Source organism: Bos taurus, chromosome 20 (assembly GCF_002263795.3).
Source record: "Bos taurus isolate L1 Dominette 01449 registration number 42190680 breed Hereford chromosome 20, ARS-UCD2.0, whole genome shotgun sequence".
Taxonomy (NCBI): domain Eukaryota; kingdom Metazoa; phylum Chordata; class Mammalia; order Artiodactyla; family Bovidae; genus Bos; species Bos taurus.
The window spans coordinates 38,957,370-38,978,998 of NC_037347.1; the positions used below are offsets into that span (position 1 = coordinate 38,957,370).

The 21,629-nt window shown below is 43.7% G+C and overlaps 1 protein-coding gene across 11 annotated transcripts in view; it reads left to right on the forward strand.

Moving 5' to 3' along the window:
• PRLR (prolactin receptor) overlaps positions 1 to 21,629 on the forward strand; it is a 192,985-nt gene that overhangs the window by 41,383 nt on the left and 129,973 nt on the right. For 3 of the 11 annotated variants that reach the window (XM_005221576.5, XM_005221579.5, XM_005221575.5), the window contains exon 1: positions 14,841 to 14,906. The exons of the other annotated variants lie outside the window; for them this stretch is intronic. The gene's annotated coding sequence lies outside the window, so the exon portion shown is untranslated. Of the gene's footprint in view, positions 1 to 14,840; positions 14,907 to 21,629 lie in introns of those variants that run through there. 11 annotated transcript variants of the gene reach the window in all.

Here is a 21,629-nt window from a genome sequence, read left to right on the forward strand (position 1 = left end):
AAGGAGCCATATTATGATGACCATTCTTAAAAGACTAACATAAAATATACTCGTTCATTCTTTCAAACACTTGAAGTCAGCTCTTGTCTGCCCGCCATGTTGGATGCTATGCTAGGCACCAAGATGAAAAGGTGACCACTCTCTACCTTCCAGAAGCTCATAGTCTAGTGGAGGAGAGAGCTGAATACAGTCACAGGTGGAAGTGGGGCAGTTACTGAAGAAGCAGGAAGAGAGTAAGGAGGAGATTTACAGAGGAAATGGCATGCACAAACTTATAGTGATTCTTATTTCCCTAATATTTTGGGCAATTGCAAATAGTCTGATGGGCAGAACATACAAAGAAGTAGAAAATGACAGTAAGTATCGCTAAACAAGTAGGTTGGGGTCAGATGGTAAAGGGCTTTGAATACTGCACTAAGTGGTTTGATCTGTGCTTTAAGGGAGCCACAGTAGCAGATTTGGGGTCAGGTCTCTTGATTCAAAGGCGTGGTTTTCTCTGCTGGATTGCACTTATGCCTCCAAACACTAGTGGCCACCACACTGGATTTGACTAATGATCGATCACCCAGTGCAAGGGGTCTCCCTGGTGATTCAGATAGTAAAGAATCTGCCTGCATTGCAGGAGACTCAAGTTCAATCTCTGGGTCAGGAAGATTCCTTGAAGAAGGGAAAAGCTACCCATTCCAGTATTCTTGCCTGGAGAATCCCACAAACAAAGGAGCCTGGCAAGCTACAATCCATGGGGCCTCAAAGAGTTGGACACAACTGAGTGACTCACTCACTTCCCTAATGGAAATATATAAATTACCTATTAGAAGCAACAGGTGACTACTCTTACTATTATCTCCATCTTACTGATTAGGAAACTAAAGCATAAAGAAGTTATGTAATGTGTCCAAGGTCACACAGCTTATTAGGTGATCCCAGACAATCTGACTACAGAGTCTGTAGTTTTAACCATACTTTATCTTCTCTTGATCTAGAGATCTTTATGCATTTATCTGTGTTCTGCTAATACTTGCATTGACAAGTAAAGGCAGCCTTCTATATCAGTTTTGATAATTGGTCAATTTTAACTGAAAAGATTAATGTATGTAATAATACAGGTATCAGTGTCAAAGAATGAAGGCTAATCCCTAGTCATGTCTCCAGATATCTTTTTCTTTACCTTTTTGTGGCTATAGGAAACCAGATATGTGGAACTGGGCATCCTTGTCCTGTTAAGGGCACAGAAGTACTAGAAAGCTCTCAAGGGAATATTAACAGATTTGATGAGATCTGTGAGATGCTACAAACACTGCAATTGCATTCACTGTCCAAGACACTGAAAGGTAAAAACTAAAAATCGAATAGGAATATCATGTGCATGATAAATAATGGTTGTTTGGTTTTAAGAATAAAAAAGACATTGGACTATAAGCTGAAGTCAAAACCGGACAGACAGGTCCTGCAAGTGCTTCTTTTTTTTGCGTTGATATTAATAACATCCAAACAGCCCTTAGGGCTGTCTTCTTACTTTGCTATTACCAGAAGAGTAGCGTATTATTTTCCTTGGAAGCCCAAGAGTTAAATATATCCTTACAGCATGATTCAAATTTTGTGATTTTTACAAATCAGCTACTGTGTTTCAAATTTCTCCAGCTTCTCAATATCTTACTCAGCTCAGCTCACCTCAGTCACTCAGTCGTGTCAGACTCTTTGCGACCCCATGAATCACAGCATGCCAGGCCTCCCTGTCCATCACCAACTCCCGGAGTTCACTCAAACTCATGTCCATTGAGTTGGTGATGCTATTCAGCCATCTCATCCTCTGTCGTCCCCTTCTCCTCCTGCCCCCAATCCCTCCCAGCATCAGAGTTTTTTCCAATGAGTCAACTCTTCGCGTGAGGTGGACAAAGTATTGGAGTTTTAGTTCCAGCATCATTCCTTCCAAAGAACACCCAGGACGATTTCCTTTAGGATGGACTGGTTGGATCTCCTTGCAATCCAAGGGATTCTCAGAGTCTTCTCCAACACCACAGTTTAAAAGCATCAATTCTTTGGCGCTCAGCTTTCTTCACAGTCCAACTCTCGCATCCATACATGACCACTGAAAAAACCATAACCTTGACTAGACGGACCTTTGTTGGCAAAGTAATGTCTCTGCTTTTCAATATGCTATCTAGGTTGGTCATAACTTTTCTTCCAAGGAGTAAGCGTCTTTTAATTTCATGGCTGCAGTCACCATCTGCAGTGATTTTGAAGCCCCCCAAAAATAAAGTCTGACACTGTTTCCCCATCTATTTCCCATGACGTGGTGGGACCAGATGCCATGATCTTCGTTTTCTGAATGTTGAGCTTTAAGCCAACTTTTCCAGTCTCCTCTTTCACTTTCATCAAGAGGCTTTTTAGTTCCTCTTCACTTTCTGCCATCAGGGTGGCGTCATCTGCATATCTGAGTTTATTGATATTTCTCCCAGCAATCTTGATTCCAGCTTGTGCTTCTTTAATACCTTACTAGGAATCAGTATTTTCTGGAAGTTCAACATCAAAGATCTATTGTGTGGGAGAAGGTAGAGTTCCTTTAGAGTTAAAACCAGAACAATGGTAATTGTTACAGCAGGACATATCTAGCATTATAAAGGAAAGCTTTCCAGTTAACTAGGACTGTGATACACTGCATCTCCTATGTGCAGTATTCACTTCCTTTCCCCCTGAAATGTTTTAGCAGACACTGAATAACAAAGGTTGGTGCTAGGGAAGAGTAAGAGCATAATGTCTGAGGCTGTACAAGACTGGTCTTAGAAGGTTTCTATAGCTTGAAACTGTGAAATAATCTACAAGCACTGGCCTGTACCAAGACCTCAGTATTCTATTTTATCATGCTCACCCATCCTACTTGGAAAATGATATTTAGTCCACCTTTTGGAGTGTTATCATCTTCATGTTCATTTTTATATCTGCAACATTTTCGTATACTTTTAACTATATGTAGATATAGATATAAAATGGACTGGAATGGGTGAATTTAACTCAGATGACCATTATATCTACCACTGTGGGCAGGAATCCCTTAGAAGAAATGGAGTAGCCATCATGGTCAACAAAAGAGTCTGAAATGCAGTACTTGGATGCAATCTCAAAAATGACAGAATGATCTCTGTTCGTTTCCAAGGCAAACCATTCAATATTACAGTAATCCAAGCCTATGCCCCAACTAGTAACGCTGAAGAAGCTGAAGTTGAACGGTTCTATGAAGACCTACAAGACCTTTTAGAACTAACACCCAAAAAAGATGTCCTTTTCATTATAGGGGACTGGAATGCAAAAGTAGGAAGTCAAGAAACACCTGGGGTAACAGGCAAATTTGGCCTTGGAATACAGAATGAAGCAGGGCAAAGGCTAATAGAGTTTTGACAAAAGAATGCACTGGTCATAGCAAACACCCTCTTCCAACAACACAAGAGAAGACTCTACACATGGACATCACCAGATGGTCAACACTGAAATCAGATTGATTATATTCTTTGCAGCCAAAGATGGAGGAGCTCTATACAGTCAGCAAAAACAAGACTGGGAGCTGACTTGGGCTCAGATCATGAACTCCTTATTGCCAAATTCAGACTTAAATTGAAGAAAGTGGGGAAAACCACTAGACCATTCAGGTATGACCTAAATCAAATCCCTTATAATTATACAGTGGAAGTGAGAAATAGATTTAAGGGACTAGATCTGATAGAGTGCCTGATGAACTATGGACGGAGGTTCGTGACATTGTACAGGAGACAGGGATCAAGACCATCCCCATGGAAAAGAAATGCAAAAAAGCAAAATGGCTGTCTGGAGAGGCCTTACAAATAGCTGTGAAAGGAATAGAAGTGAAAAGCAAAGGAGAAAAGGAAAGATATAAGCATCTGAATGCAGAGTTCCAAAGAATAGCAAGGAGAGATAAGAAAGCCTTCCTCAGCGATTAATGCAAAGAAATAGAGGAAAACAACAGAAGGGGAAAGACTAGAGATCTCTTCAAGAAAATTAGAGATACCAAGGGAACATTTCATGCAAAGATGGGCTTGATAAAGGACAGAAATGGTATGGACCTAACAGAAGCAGAAGATATTAAGAAGAGATGGCAAGAATACACAGAAGAACTGTACAAAAAAGATATTCACGACCCAGATAATCACGATGGTGTGGTCACTGACCTAGAGCCAGACATCCTGGAATGTGAAGTCAAGTGGGCCTTAGAAAGCATCACTACAAACAAAGCCAGTGGAGGTGATGGAATTCCAGTTGAGCTATTTCAAATCCTGAAAGATGATGCTGTGAAAGTGCTGCACTCAATATGCCAGCAAATTTGGAAAACTCAGCAGTGGCCACAGGACTGGAAGAGGTCAGTTTTCATTCCGATCCCAAAGAAAGGCAATGCCAAAGAATGTTCAAACTACCGCACAATTGCACTCATCTCATACGCTAGTAAAGTAATGCTCAAAATTCTCCAAGCCAGGCTTCAGCAATACGTGGACCATGAACTTCCTGATGTTCAAGCTGGTTTTAGAAAAGGCAGAGGAGCCAGAGATCAAGTTGCCAACATCCACTGGATCATCAAAAAAGCAAAAGAGTCCCAGAAAAACATCTATTTCTGCTTTATTGACTATGCCAAAGCCTTTGACTGTGTGGATCTCAATAAACTGTGGAAAATTCTGAAAGAGATGGGAATACCAGACCACCTGACCTGCCTCTTGAGAAACCTATATGCAGGCCAGGAAGCAACAGTTAGAACTGGACATGGAACATCAGACTGGTTCCAAATAGGAAAAGGAGTACATCAAGGCTGTATATTGTCACCCTGCTTATTTAACTTATATGCAGAGTACATCATGAGAAACCCTAGGCTGGAAGAAGCACAAGTTGGAATTAAGATTGCCGGGAGAAATATCAACAACCTCAGATGTGCAGATGACACCACCCTGATGGCAGAAAGTGAAGAGGAACTAAAAAGCCTCTTGATGAAAGTGAAAGAGGAGACTGGAAAAGTTGGCTTAAAGCTCAACATTCAGAAAATGAAGATCATGGCATCTGGTCCCACCACTTCATGGGAAATAGATGGGGAAACAGTGGAAACAGTGTCAGACTTTATTTTTTTGGGCTCCAAAATCACTGCAGATGGTGACTGCAGCCATGAAATTAAAAGATGCTTACTCTTTGGAAGGAAAGTTATGACCAACCTAGATAGCATATTGAAAAGCAGAGACATTACTTTGCCAACAAAGGTCCGTCTAGTCAAGGTGATGGTTTTTCCAGGGGTCATGTATGGATGTGAGAGTTGGACTGTGAAGAAAGCTGAGCGCCGAAGAATTGATGCTTTTGAACTGTGGTGTTGGAGAAGACTCTGAGAATCCCTTGGACTGCAAGGAGATCCAACCAGTCTATCCTAAAGGAAATCAATCCTGGGTGTTCATTGGAAGGACCGATGCTGAAGCTGAAACTCCAATACTTTGTCCACCTCATGCAAAGAGTTGAGTCATTGGTAAAGACCCTGATGCTGGAAGGGATTGGGGGCAGGAGGAGAAAGGGACAACAGAGGATGAGATGGCGGATGGCATCACTGACTCGTTGGACACTAGTGTGAGTGAACTCCGGGAATTGGTGATGGACAGGGAGGCCTGCCGTGCGGTGATTCACGGGGTCGCAAAAAATCGAATATGACTGAGTGACTGAACTGAACTGTACTGATAGATATATCTATATCTATAGTCATGCAATTAAAAGATGTTTGCTCTTTGGAAGAAAACTATGAGAAACCTAGACAGCAGATTTAAAAGTAGAGACATTACTTTGCTGACAAAGGTTCATCTAGTCAAAGCTATGGTTTTTCTAGTAGTCATGTATGGAGGTGAGAGTTGGATCATAAAGAAGGCTGAGCACTGAAGAATTGATGCTTTCAAACTGTGGTGCTGGAAAAGACTCTTGAGAGTCACTTGAACAGCAAGGAGATCAAACCAGTCAATCCTAAAGGAAATCAACCCTAAATATTCATTGGATGGACTGATACTGAAGCTGAAGCTCCATTACTTTGGCCTCCTGATGTGAAGAGCAGTCTTAATTGGAAAAGACCCTGATGCTGGGAAGGATTGATGGCGGGAGGAAGAGGGGATGACAGAGGATAAGGTGTTTAGAAGGCATCACCAACTCATTGGATGTGAGTTGGGCAAACTGAAGGAGATGGTGTAGGATAGGGAAGCCTGGTGTGCTACAGTTCAACATAGCTAATATTTAAGAAGCTCAGGTTAGACTGAGTTGGTTTACAAGGACTTCCCCAATCTCTTGGATGAGAGCAAAAGGAGACACACAATTTACATTTGATGAAGCTGCTGCAAGTCAAAGTGTCCTGATAACAAGACAAATCTGATACTACTAATATTAGCATGAGAGAAGTAACAAGATAAATGTGAACAGGTGACTAAACCAAATTTCCCTCCATAAATCAATTCTTGTCTCAGTCACATGAAATATTTATCAGAAGCATTTGCCAAACATCCAGTGCTTGTTGCTTTAGGGAAGCTGTTTAAAGCCCAGATAACTGACCGATGGAAAAGAGTTTGTTTTCTTTTCACAATGTTCAAAAATAATAATTGTTTGCCTCATCCTGCTGGAGAGCCAAAATCAAAAACAAAATATGAAGTCGTCTACTTGGAAATGAACTCAAATGAAGAATCAATTTCTTTTTGCTTTGGCTTTTCTTATATGAGAAATCTCACTCAAGGATTGGCTACATATTTTTTGAGGGGGGGTCACAGTTTTGCAAAAGAATGGGCCATGTTCTCCCAAAGAGAGAACTGAGTGTCTTCTTAAAACTGCCAGAGTTCCCAGGCATCTTGACAGAAACTAAATCAAATAAGCCCACTCCCTAGGGTCTTTCTGTGTTCTAAGCAGTCTTATCTCTTGCCATAAAGATTCATTTATAATACTTGTCAATCATTCTCTAGCTATAATTAATAACTTAGGCAAGCATACATCAGTGCTAGCTGTCCTTCTGGAGAAGGCAATGGCACCCCACTCCAGTACTCTTGCCTGGAAAATCCCATAGACGGAGGAGCCTGGTAGGCTCCAGTCCATGGGGTCGCTAAGAGTCAGGCACGACTGAGCGACTTCACTTTCACTTTTCACTTTCATGCATTGGAGAAGGAAATGGCAACCCACTTCAGTGTTCTTGCCTGGAGAATCCCAGGGACAGAGGAGCCTAGTGGGCTGCTGTCTATGGGGCTGCACAGAGTTGGACACGACTGAAATGACGCAGCAGCAGCAGCAGCTGCTCTTCTCTTTAATTGCTGAGGTGACCCCCTCAAAATTAGCCTGTGCCAACTCTGCTAGAAATTCTGCCTTTTTTTGTTTCAGGTAATTATCACTTCTTCTCCTTCATCTTACTCCATTGCTCCAAACCAATGCTTTGTGTACTTATGCTGCTCTCCTTATAGATTTTCAAGATGGTACCAGGCGAGTGAATGATTGAACTCAACATCTTTTGTTTTATGCTGTTTTCTTGAATCACATAAGATGGATCCAAGTTCTTAGCTACTCTTCAGCAACATTTTTCATTGTTAACTGCTACGCACAGCCTTTCCTTTGCAGAGTTCTTCTGAAGATTATATTGCTATTTTTCATTCCATTCCCATAGCGACTCCAGGAGGTATATATTAATAGCTTCATCTTTCAGAAATGAAGAGACTAAGCCACAACAGTAAAAGGCATGTCCATGACCACGTGGCTGAGAAGCAGGCATGCCAGGACTCAGACTCTGGTCTTCTGATACATGCCATGTCCTGTGCTCTGTCTTCTACTCCATGCTGCCTTTGTAGTTCTGGGAAGGGAATCAAAGCCTGGAGCAAGAATAATAGTAAAATTAATAACTGAATTTTTAGCATTGGGTCTGTGCTAGATAGGGTTTCCCAGGTGGTGCAGTGGTACAGAATCTGCCTGCCAATGCAGGAGACAGGTTCTATCCCTGGGTCAGTAATATCTCCTGGAGGATGAAATGACATCACCAACTTAATGGATATGAGTTTGAGCAAGCTCCGGGAGATAGTGAAGGACCGGAAAGCCTGGCATGCTGCAGTCCATGGGGTTGCAAAGAGTTGGACAGGCGTGAGTGACCGAACAACAACAACTCCAGTATTCTTGTCTGGGAAATCCCATGGACAGAGGAGCCTGGCAGGCTACAGTCCATGGGATCAAAAAGAGTTGGACAAAACTGAGCTACTGAGAATGCATGTGTGTTAGATATTGCACTAATTACTTCATATGCATTATTGTTTCTACTCTTCATAATTTTTGAGGCTATATTTATCCCCACTGAAAGGATAAACTGGGTTTCAGAGAACATAAAGTGATTTGCATAAAGATACAGATTGGTAGAGACTGAATCTATCTCTAGATCTGGGTGTTGAGCTGTAGAATTAACTAGTACCATATAGCTAAAATCTGAGAGAAAGAGCAGGGTCTTGTGAAGGATAAGGATGTGAATTTGAGTTCTAACTCTGCTTCTGTTTACAGTATGATCCTGGGAAATTCTGTTAATCCTTTGGACTCTTGGCTTCTTAGTATAAAATGGGGTTGGTCCTGAAACCACACTCCTCCCTGGGTAGGACTCAAATGCAGCCAAAACTCAGACTCAATTTTGAATCCACAGGCTAGGACTTGAACCCATCCACACTGCTTACCTGTTACTGAACCTTGGGTTCTTTTGTCTCTTTGCATAAAGAATTCAGGTGAGGCAAAGTGGCAAGCAAAGAGTGAGTTTGTTAGCTTAGGACGCTTGTGAGAGATACAAGCTGGCTGGCAGGGTGGTGGGGAAGGGAGAAGACCACCTTCTTTCCCATTCTTGGGCAGATGTCAAGGCTTACATCATTAGTCTCTCCTTTAGCCCTATATCGGAGAAGGCAATGGCACCCCACTCCAGTACTTTTGCCTGGAAAATCCCATGGATGGAGGATCCTGGAAGGCTGCAGTCCATGGGGTTGCTAAGAATCGGACACGACTGAGCGACTTCACTTTCACTTTTCACTTTCATGCATTGGAGAAGGAAATGGCAACCCACTCAAGTGTTCTTGCCTGGAGAATCCCAGGGACCGGGCAGCCTGGTGGGCTGCCATCTATGGGGTCACACAGAGTCAGACACGACTGCAATGACTTAGCAGTAGCCCTATATCATTTAACTGAAACTGTTATGGTGCTATTTAAATCATATGTGTATCAGCAAAAGTGTGGTAATAGGTACTAAAATGTGGTAATTTATCTTGGGATTATTACCCCTTTTGGGATTTGGGGATAATGTCCCCCTTTCACCTAGTTTCTTTCCCCTTTCACCTTTTTTATTCCTTTTTCTCTCTCTCTTTTTCTTTTTTTTTTTTGATGTTTTATCAAGGCATTTGCTTTTCTTATTGCGTCAGTCCTGGGTTTCTCACATTTAATTATGGCAATAGATATATTTTTGGAAATGTTGATGCCTTGAAGTACAAATTTGGAATTTATGGGGATAAGGCAGCTGCAAAATGTAGTAGGAATTGAAATACACAAATTCTTATTTCTTTCTTGGCTACATGCAGAAATGCTACTCTTCAAGGACTGTTAACACTCTGAATTCCTGTAACAAGAGTCAGACCCCATACTTACTGTCTTGTGTTTTAACTATCAGGGTTTGTGGCTTGAGTATGTCTGGTGCTTAAATGCACCCCATCTTCCTTCAAGGTAGTATAGATTATTGCTTGGTTACTGGATTCTTTTTTGAGTGATCATTAACATGAAACAGTCTCCCAAACTCCCTTAAAATTCCCTTTCTGTCCTAAATCCCTTACTGGGATTTCTAAATGGACTATTTGATTATCCTACTCTGTCCCTGTCAGTATTATTTGACCTAATATATCACATAGGAGGCTCCATCAGGTCAGACATACTCAGGATCCGACTAAAGTAAAGAGAATGATACAAAGGCAAAGCATCAGTCTTTGTGTTAGAATGGAAACTACCACCCTAATATCTTAGCAGCTGATGGCAATGCCCAGAAAATCTGGGCTCTTCCTTCAGTCCCATATTCTCTCCATAGCTGCCAAACTAGTTTGGTTATTTAAAAAAAACAAAAAACAAAAACAAGGTTTGTTCATATAGAATGTGTCCATAAGAGTTAGTCCCTTTCCTTATAGTATAAAAACTCATTAAGTGAAATTTAGCTGCCATTTACAAAGAGTATATTTTTGATCACCCTCTCATTGGCTGCTGGGAAAAGCAACTGTTAATAAACTAAGTGGGCAGAATCACTGCCCTGAGAGATTTTATTTTCTGAGAATGATCTGCAACCTCCTCTGCCCTAGAGTAAACAGGAGTTTCAGAGGGAAGGTCCTGGTGCAACTTGTGGCCAAGACAGAATTGATTTGTTCTTGTGTTTAGGGTCATTGACTCTCATGAGAGCTACCACTTACCAAGTGCTTCCAGTTGGACACATGCCCTAAACATATTATTTCTGAACCTCACCATAGCCACATGAAGTTCTCTTATTCCCATTTTATAGAGGCGAAGACTCTTCGGAAACTACCCAGAACCTCAGAGCTTGTCAGTTCCCCACCTGTCTTCCTCCTGTGTCTTCTGTTCCATATCACCTAAACAACCAGCCATCCTCAAAGTTCCCTCCTTTCCTCATCCAATGCTACCATTCCTTTCTTGCTGATCTACTCAGGGCTTGGAGAACCATGCTGGCAGGAAAGAAAGCCTGCATTTTCCAAACTTCACACTCACGATTCGGGCGGGGTAGGGACTGTGACCAGCTCCTACCCTGCTTTGTCCTTGTTGTTGACAATTTATCAGAGTCTTTGCTTTACTCATGTGCATTAGTCCTGGATTTCTCATGTTTAGTTATGATAGATTTTTTGGAAATTTTGCTGCCTTAGAGTACAAATTTGGAACTTATGGAGGATACAGCAGCTGCAAAATATAGTGGGAATTGAAAATGCACAAAATCTTAATTTTCAGTCTCATTTACAGGTTTATAGTCACCTGATTTTAGACCATCAAGGTAGGTTACATGCATTGCTCATGTAAATAACCAGATTTTATTTCGAGAATGATAAAGGTAAAATGTAAAGAGGGAGAACATATTTTAAATGAGTTTTTTTTTTTTTGAAAAAAAAAAAAGATTTTAGAAAACTTTTTTATTATTTCTTAAAATTTCATCTCCTTTAAGGGTAGATTTATAGCTCTAAAAATTGACACTATGAAAACTTTTCTATCATAATCCTAATCACAGGAGATTATTGGGGATTATTATTTTTCCTAACCATTTGTTACTACAAAATAGATCACAGCTCTTCCTTTCAGAAAGTGACATTTTTCAACCAGCTGCTGTTGTCTGTCTCACCTTCATAATCACTTTCATATCTGGCATATCTTAAATTGAAAAAGTCCACAAATGTCACAGCCTGGCTTAGGGGCAGGAAAGAAAGAGGGTCTGCATCAAATTCTGACCCTTGGCAGATTGTGTGTTTCTCCTATAGAATTTCTTTATGCTGAAGAAAAAGCTCGTTGACCTGTGAATTGTATGAACCTTCTGAACTTTTTAGTGAAGTTGGGAGGCTTAGGGTCACATTTCTGTGCATTTTCTCTTACTTTTCCTGCTTCTGAGTAAAAGAAGCTCTATTCCTATGCTGGAGCTTTGCAGCCAGCTCTAGGGAGGACCGGAAACCCAGCCTGGAGGGAACAACCCAAGGCATGGGCAGACAACACATACTCAGTTCATTTGAACTCTGTTGCTGTTAATGTGATGGTAAATGTGATTTAGGAGCAAAGACTTCAAGGGAGACAGATCATCTGGCTGCAGGGATGGTTTCAGGCTTCTTGGCATAAGCTAATCACCTCGCTAACAGTTTACCTATAGAGTGTCTACAGTTCGCTGAGGACACCACAGTCAGAGTTCATCTGTTGTTTAGTTGCAAAATCGTGTCCAATTCTTTGTGACCTGTAGCCTGCCAGGCTTCTCTGCCCATGGGATTTTCCAGGCAAGAATACTGGAGTAGATTGCCATTTCCTCCTCCAGGGGATCTTCCCAACCCAAGGATCGAACCCACGTCTCCTGCATCTCCTGAATTGGCAGGCACTGAGCTACCTGGGAATCCGTTGACCCATCTTATAATCTAAACCAGGTATGCAGTACATACTATTCAGTGGCAAAGAAGGGACAGGGGGGAAAGAGAGAAAAAGGGCCATGGGGTAGAATTTAGGAATAAAAACAAAGCAGGAAACCCAAAGGATATTTTTTTCAGCAGTCAAAATATTTTCCCGTTTAGAGAACGAGTGTCTCCTACTTAACCACAAATACCAAAAAATAAAATTAAATAAGATTAAAAGGCTAACAGGGGCAAAGGAATCAGAGTCAGAAATTCAGGCTCTTGAGAAAGGAAAGAGGCGAAGAGAAGTTGAAAATGTCAGTGTTCATTTAATGAAATAAAAACAGACTTCTGTAAGCATCGCTCAGAAACATGCCTTTTGTCTAATGCCAAAAACTTTGTGAAGGTTATCAGCTTTGCAACTCCCTACAGCCCGGAGGAATACTCCATAAAGTCCAGGACATGGTATAATAGTGTTCTGTTTGCTTACTGTGGCAGGTGTAAGACAACTTTACTAAGTCATACCCTGTTAGGGCCTGGGGCCAGCACCCTTAGAGCAGGAAAATGTAGTCTTTCTCTCAGACAATGTTTTCACAACCTTTCTGCTCTCAGAGGCAGAAATGTGCACAGCAGGAATGTAAAATTTGTCAGCATCCTTGGTCAATACCTGAAGTAGAGCTGAGCTACCTAAAATACTGCTCTGTCACTGGGGGATCCGAGGGGAGAGTGAAGATTGTTGAAAGAAGGATTGAAGGGCTGGCTAGAGAAGTGGTCCCAACGTCATCTGCAGTGCAGCACCCTGGACTTTGCTCCACTATCATCAAGGCAGATCTCTGAAGCTGGTTTTCCCTCTCACCAAGGCAGTCAGCACTCCTTTGGCTCACCAGCCTCTGTCCTTATTCCTGGCCTGTCCAAGAAGCATCCGCAGGGCCAGACACAGATGTCAGTCAGCAAACCTGAGTGGGAAGGAACCCTGAATCTTCCCTTCAGGGAGCTTTGCTCCAGTTCACAAATGGGCTAAGGCCGCATGCTCTGATCAGTGCTCGCTGATGACAGAGGCCTCCCGAAGCAGGTGGATCTCTGCCAACGGCCCAGGAGTGCTCAGAGATGGTGCCAGGTTAGTTGACTGGCTTACAGTCAGCCTCCACCCACACTTAGACCCCATAGGTCCATCTCTCCAGCCTCAGAGACTGAAGGGCATGATAAGGGGCCGAGCAGTTGTGGTCATGAGTGCCAGAAGAAGCCAAGCTGCTGAGCCATGGCACCTGTGCAGACTCAGCAAGGGCAGAATTGGGAAGAGTCATAATCATTCACCAGGGCCCTAGTCATTCACCTGAGTCGGTTGCTTCCAGTTTGGATCCATGAGGGAACCCTCCCTAGGGGAAGCCCAGCAGTTGATTTTCCTGAGAACACAGGCAGAAGGGGAGGCGTTGGCCCTGTGGCTGATTGAATTCAAAGAAAGAAAAAATAAAACTAAAAATGACTGTAGCTTCAAACACTCCCATTGAGCCTGTGAATCCCACCAGGTCATATAGCAAAGCTCACAAATAGAACCAGCCTCACCCTCTTCCTTTCCCTCTTGTGACATTTTCTGTCTCATCATGGCTAAAGTTCTTCAAATGCATCCATCTTGGACAAAAAACAAAAAAACATTGAGTTCAGAGGGAAGTGGTTCACAAGGACTTAAACACCCAACCCTTGGACCCCATGACCTATTCTTGACAGGTGGTCAGTTAGTCTTTTTGCAAACATGCACAGGGTAGGTGTCCCCTAGCCTTAGCTAGCTCCACACCCCCCCAAAATTGGGGGACTTCTCCCCTTGCTGGCTTCCCCTGGTGGGAGGAAGAGATAAGGTATTGGGAATGAGGGTATGAGGAGATATTCCTCTCCAGGGCAGCGGTGGTGGTGGGGGGGGGGGGGGGTGGGCAGTCTTTGGAGAATCCCTTCAAGGATCTCAGTTGGCCTTAGACATCCCAAAATGTGTTTGTCCTCTTTGTCTATGCATGTTAAGTTTCTGGGCAGGCAGACAGTATGTGAAAGAGAACCTTTAAGAAAGTAAAACTATTCTCTCATTCCCTTTATTTTTCCTCCGTTGAGTTTCCTCTCTTCACTTCCCACCCTTTCATCATTCTGCCACACTCTCATCACCTCCTAGGATACATATAGGCTTTTTGCTGCCTGTAGGATTGAGCCCCAACTCCTCAAGGTGGCCTTCTGTGGGGTGCAGGCTCAGTATGAGACCACTGAGTGTGGTATGAGAATGAGCCATTCTTTTGCCTTTGTTTCACAGGAATTGATGAACTGCTTTTTCTGGAAACCTGAGGATGGTATTTTCCTTCAAAATCAACTTTGTCTTTTTGCTTAGAATCTGTTAAAGACTGAGGTCCTCTCTCCCACTCCCCACCCCCATCTAAACTCAATAGACACACATAAGCAAGCCTTCCCCTGACCCCAGGCTCTTGACCCTTGGAACCTGCAGAGACCAAGTGTGCCTTTGTGTTTTTCAGTAAGAGATTGTCTTGCCTGCCCTGTCCCCATAATTGAACAATGATTAACAACCCTGCGTACTTTAATACACAGATAAATTATTAACAGTGGGCTGTGCCTTTTCCCAGGTTGTAAAAAGATAACTGGTTAGACTCCCAGCGTTCTCCTTGTTGGGGGAGGAAATGTAGAGGGAATGTCATCTGAGGCCACTGGCCTCTGAGATACAAAACAAAGATGCGGCAGGCTCCAGCCCAGAGTAGGAGCCAGGCGATAGACAACAGGAAGGCCCAGGTGAGAGGCTTTCAGCTCTCTTTGTCAGTTTTGAGTCTTCTCTTTCATTTTTGTCTTCTGCATTTGGGAATGGGCGGGAGGCATGCAGTAGGATTAGGGTGTCAATGACTGCACAAAGTTCTTAGGGAAAAGTCCTTGTTTTGAGGAGAGATGACCAAGAAAGCGGCAAGTGAATGTAAAGACCAACACGAAGGCCCCTCTAGACCTTGGCTGTTCCAGGGAGAGAGTGTGGGCTGGCATGGGGGCACAGCATGGGGACACAGCTGCTTGGCCACTTGACAAATCAGGCCTGGGGATGTGGGAAGGGGGAGCAAAAGATGATGAAGTCAGGATGCATTGCATTGATGGCAAGTTGGAAACATCTCCAGACCTCTGGAGGCAGAGGGAGGCCAGACAGTGAACTGTGAAGACCCAGTGGAGCCCATACGAGTGAATCAAGAGAAATCTGGGTGATTTGGGCTGAAGTTTTTGGGTTTTACTTGTTTTTAACAGACTTCATTTTTAGAGCAATCTTAGGTTTACAGAAAAAAATTGCACAGAAAATACAGTGAATTCTCACATCCCTCCTCCCCTGACACATGGATTCCTCTATTATTAACACTTGAATTAGTATGAAATGTTCCCTTGGTATCTCTAATTTTCTTGAAGAGATCTCTAGTCTTTCCCCTTCTGTTGTTTTCCTCTATTTCTTTGCACTGATCGCTGAGGAAGGCTTTCTTATCTCTCCTTGCTATTCTTTGGAACTCTGCATTCAGATGCTTATATCTTTCCTTTTCTCCTTTCCTTTTTGCTTCTCTTTTTTCACAGCTATTTGTAAGGTCTCCCCAGGCAGCCATTTTGCTTTTTTGCATTTCTTTTTCTTGGGGATGGTCTTGATCCCTGTCTCATGTACAATGTCACGAACCTCCGTCCATAGTTCATCAGGCACTCTATCTATCAGATCTAGTCCCTTAAACCTATTTCTCACTTCCACTGTATAATCATAAGGGATTTGATTTAGGTCATACCTGAATGGTCTAGTGGTTTTCCCCACTTTCTTCAATTTAAGTCTGAATTTGGCAATAAGGAGTTCATGATCTGAGCCAAAGTCAGCTCCCAGTCTTGTTTTTGCTGACTCCTCCATCTTTGGCTGCAAAGAATATAATCAATATGATTTCGCTGTTGACCATCTGGTGATGTCCATGTGTAGAGTCTTCTCTTGTGTTGTTGGAAGAGGGTGTTTGCTATGACCCTCTTGCTATGTTTCTTTTGTCAAAACTCTATTAGCCTTTGCCCTGCTTAATTCCGTACTCCAAGGCCAAGTTTGCCTGATACCCCAGGTGTTTCTTGATTTCCTACTTTTGCATTCCAGTCCCCTATAATGAAAAGGACATCTTTTTTGGGTGTTAGTTCTAAAATTGCAGCCATGAAATTAAAAGACGCTTACTCCTTGGAAGAAAAGTTATGACCAACCTAGATAGCATATTCAAAAGCAGAGACATTACTTTGCCAACAAAGGTCCGTCTAGTCAAGGCAATGGTTTTTCCAGTGGTCATGTATGGATGTGAGAGTTGGACTGTGAAGAAAGCTGAGCACCGAAGAATTGATGCTTTTGAACTGTAGTGTTGGGAAAGACTCTTGAGAGTCCCTTGGACTGCAAGGAGATCCAACCAGTCCATTCTAAAGGAGATCAATCCTGAGTGTTCACTGAAGGACTGATGTTAAAGCTGAAACCCAATACTTTGGCCACCTCATGCAAAGAGTTGACTCATTGGAAAAGACCCTGATGCTGGGAGGGATTGGAGGCAGGAGGAGAAGGGGACAACAAAGGATGAGATGGCTGGATGGCATCATCGACTCGAAGGACATGAGTTTGAGTGAACCCCAGGAGGTGGTGATGGACAGGGAGGCCTGGCGCTGTGATTCATGGGGTCGCAAAGAGTCGGACACAACTGAGTGACTGAACTGAACTGAACTTCATTAGTATGGTACAGTTATTACAGTGATGAACCAGTATAGATACATGAGTATCAACTAAGGTCCATAGTTTACATTAGGGTTCACTCTTTGTGTTGCGAAGGTCCATGGTTTTGACAAATGCATAATGTCATGTATCCCCTGGTACAATGTCATAGAGAATAGTTTTACTCCCCTAATAGTCCCCTGTGCTTCACCACATCATCCTGCCTCCTTTCCCCCAAGCCCCTGGCAACCAATGGCCCTTTTCACTCTCTCTGTAGTTTTGCCTTTCCACATAGAATTTCCTCATATAGTTGGAACCCTACAGGCTGTAGTGTTTTCAGACTGGCTTCTTTCAACTAGTTATATGCTGCATGTCTTTTATTTCCTGCATGTCTTTTCATAGCTCAATAGCTCATTTCTTTTTGTTGTTTTGTTGTTTAGTTGCTAAATTGTTTCTGACTCTTTGTGACCCCATGGACTGTAGTCTGCCAGGCTCCTCTGTCCATGGAATTCTCCAGGCAAGAATCCTGGAGTGGGTTGCCATTTCCTTCTCCAGGGGATCTTCCCAACATAAGGACTGAACCCACGTTTCCTCCATTGGCAGGTAGATTCTTTACTGCTGAGCCACCAGGGAGGCCTTTTTATTTAGTGCTGAGTAATCTCACATTGTATGGATGTACCACAGGACTTTTATCCATTTGGGGAGATAAAAGACAGAAACAATGGAAAGGGTGGATGACAAGAAAGCAGCAAGGTCCAAGGGATGTCATAGAAGGAAGAAGGAGGAAGGTTTGAAGTGGAAAAATAAACATTAGTGCAGAGGCCTGAATCAACCTAAGCCAGGTTCTTGAGACCAATGCTCGGTAGGAGAAGCCAGCTCCCCACTGACCCCCACTACGCCTTTCCTGTTCTTATAGACAAAAACTTCATGAGGGCAGGAACAATGACCACATCATCCATCAGCCCAGTATAATGCAGACATCCAATAAATATTTGTTGAACCCTTTCAACCTTCCAAGATCTTTCTTAAAGAGCAAATTTGCCCAGACACCAGGAGATCTGAAGTTCCTGAGGTCATCTCAGGCAGGTCTTCACTGCTCGCTCTGCTGAGCCTTTTTTTTTTTTTTTAATTGCAGTGGGGCAAAACTTGCCTGGGATGTTCCCCTCCTCAACCAAGAATCCATCTCTCTTGTGAGATGTTCCATGGACAGAACCAGAGGCAAGCTGTAGGGAACCAGGAAAACCAAGGGAGCTTCAAGCTAACCTCACATCCCAGGTTAAAAAAAGGTCTCACCAAGGGATCAGAATCCAACTTTCCAAGCGTTCATTTTTCAGCCCAATCACAATGCAGCAGAATTAGCCCAAATAATCACTATGGAAACAGGAAGAGCAAGCAGGGGATTCAGGTGCTAGGAAACAGCTGTGAGAGGAGATGAGCCAAACCCTCCAGATGTTCATATTTGAGGGGAGAGAAGGTCCATGCCACACAGTAACAGCTCATGTGTGGGAGCTGTTGGAGTGCAGCTTAGAGTCTGGGTGGAAGGGATGGTCCTCCAGGTGAGCTGAAAAGTCAGCTCAGAAACTGCAGGGTCAATAGCTATTCACCAATCAAAATTCATCACATGGGTAGTGCTCCCCAGGCAAAAGAGTTCACCAAGCAGACCTTAGTCTTGGGCAAGATCACTGCTTAAGATAAGATCCTCTGCAGAGTGTGATACTTGCATTCCTTGATACCTGTATCACTTTCTCTCCTTGTGAAGAAAGGGGTGAATGAATCCAGTAAGACAATGAGGGTATTTTTCTTGGGATTTGTCCATACCCCGTTCATAGTCACCTGACTCAGAAAGTCAGGACCAGGGTAGAGAATGCTTGAGAATTTCTCTTCTTCCTTCCTTCTTTCTTTCTTTTTTAATGTTTGAGAACCAGTTGTTTTGTTTACTTATTTATGCTGCACTGTGTGGCATGTGGGCTCTTAGTTCCCCAACCAGGGACCAAACCCATGCCCCTGCAGTGGAAGCATGGAGTCATAACCACTGGAAATCCAGAGAATTTCTTATTTGGGGGAAGGAATGTGGGCTGCTTGGCCTGAAGCCTGTTTTGAACAGTGGGGCTTATCCAGAGACATACATTTTGCTCCCTGTCTCTTGGGGAGCTGAGGGTGAAGGTGGACAGTTAATCAGATTCAGAGGGTTGAGGTAGGGTCAGTGAGTGGGGTGAGGAGTAACTGCCTTCCCACCTTGAGGCCCCCTAAATGACAGCCCCTGAAGAAAGGGGACATACCCATGGAGAGGGTGGCCCAGTGTTGATTCTGTGTTTCCAAGGTGCCAGCCTTGAAGCTCCTTTGACCATGGGGCAGCAGAAGGGGCCCCAGGACCTCCACGTAGCCAGAAACACAGCAGGCAGGGAAGAGCTAGGCGTCTGTCAGTGTTGGGGCAGCTGGCCCTTTCTGCTGAGCCTGGCTGGTCTCCGGGGCATTTCTTACACATAGGGGCTTGCTTGGTGACTCAGACAGTAAAGAATTTGCCTGCAGTGCAGGAGACCTGGGTTCAATCCCTGGGTCAGGAAGATCCCCTGGAGAAGGGAATGGCTGCCCACTCTAGTATTCTTGCCTGGAAAATTCCATGATAGAGGAGACCGGTGGGCTACAGCCCATGGGATCACAAAGAGTCAGACACAACTGAGCAACTAACACACACACACACAGGCTCCCAGAGAACTACCACCAAGTTAGTTCTCTGATTCCAAATATTTCTAAGAGAAAGATAGTGCCTGTGTCACACCACAATCCATCTCTTCTTTGAGGGCATCTACCATTTGGGTGCTCGCCAGCATGACATTTTCATTTCATTTTCTTGTTTCTATGTGTTTGTCTTCATCAGAGGGACTATGCATGGAAATGTTAAGAGGCTCGTTACTCTGTCCTGGAACTGGGACTCCCTGCTTTCCTCCTCCCACTCAAACTTTTTCTCCCCAGCTTTCCAGAACACTCTTAAGACTTAACTTCCTTCTATCTTAGTCTAGGCCCTTTCTTCCCATTTACCTTGTATTTCTCAGCCACCCGCATTGAAGCACATTTAAATACCCACCCACAACAAAGGTAAAACTTCAGCAAGAGGTCTGGGCTTCCCAGAAAACAGAGCCAGGAAGAGCAAGACACAGAGCTGAGAGAGGCACTAGCTCCTTCACAAGAGACCCTGAATATCTGGGAACATGACAGGAGAGGTACCCACAACAGAGTCCAGATCCTTGCCCTGGCTATAATATTAAACTATGACTCATTCATTTATTCATTTTGCAACAAATCATTTATTCTCTCCATAAATGTTTATTGAGCACCAGTTATATAACAGGTTAGGTCTTAATGATATAGAGATAAATGAAAGTCCTTGTCCCTGAGAAGCTAGTTGGTGACACAGGCACATGGACCAGTAATGGGGATAACAAGTGTGAAGGAGTCTGTAGTCCTGAAAGACCCCAGGGCAGTGGGTATGCATGAGATGGCCTGGGACCCAACTGAGCTGCTCTGGGAAGAATTTGTTAGGACTTAATGCCTGACCTCAGTGGCACCCCACTCCAGTACTCTTGCCTGGAAAATCCCATTGACGGAAGAGCCTGGTGGGCTGCAGTCCATGGGGTCGCTAAGAGTCAGACATGACTGAGCGACTTGACTTTCACTATCATGCACTGGAGAAGGAAATGGCAATCCAGTGTTCTTGCCTTGAGAATCCCAGGGAGGGGGGAGCCTGGTGGGCTGCCGTCTATGGGGTCACACAGAGTCAGACATGACTGAAGCAACTTAGCAGCAGCAGCAGCAATGCCTGACCTGAGTCTTGAGGGTGAGGTTTGGAGGAGAAGGGCCCCGGATAGCACGTTCCTGGCCAGAGGATCCCTGTGCGGGAGCAGAGGCCCCTAGAGAGCGGGTGGCATCAAGGAACCTAGGATGTGAAGTGGCCAGAACCCTGAGTGTGTGGCCTGGAGACTGGGGGAGACCTGAGGCCAGAAGGCAGAGCAGCTCAGGATGGACTTTGAGGCCGGCAAGAAGGCTGAGGCTACAGAAGATTACAGAAGGACTGTGCACAGGAGAGATGTGCGATCAGAATCCCATTTACAGAAGGGCAGTCCTGGCTAAAATGTGGTGATCAGTTTGGAAGGAACAAGCCCAGAGGCCCAGGGAACACTTAGGAGGCTGTTGCAATAAAATCACCTGGAAATGGTGTTCCTCGGAAATCCTTCTCCACACTGTCCACCTCGGGCTTCCTGTCAGGGGAAGGCAAGCTGGCACAGCAGGCTTTCAGAAAAATAGCTCGCTTGTTAATTGTTCTGGTGCTGTCAGTGACTCTGTTGCTTTCTTTTACAGTCTCTTGTTATGTAAAATCATTGCCTTTTCTAAAACCAGCTTGAACACCTGGAAGTTCATGGTTCACATATTGCTGAACCCTGGCTTGGAGAAACTTAACCCATAACCCCACATAAATAGATTCTTCAATGAAAATTAAATGAATTAGTGCCTGTAGAACAGTGCCTGGCACCTAGAAGTTCTCAATAATGCTAAATTATGCCAGGTATAAATTAAAAACTCCCAGGTGAGTGGATGGCAGAGTTGAAATTCAGCATGGCCTTACCAGTGATTCACAGCTTGTGTCTTTTTTGTCAGTCAGGGCTTATAACCCACCAAGTGAGGATTTTGGATAATCCTCCTGGCTAACAGGTAGGTACAAGATGAGAATGTGGTGGCTCAATGAGGTCTGTGCTTTTTCTTCCCTGTTCTCCAAGCTGTGCATA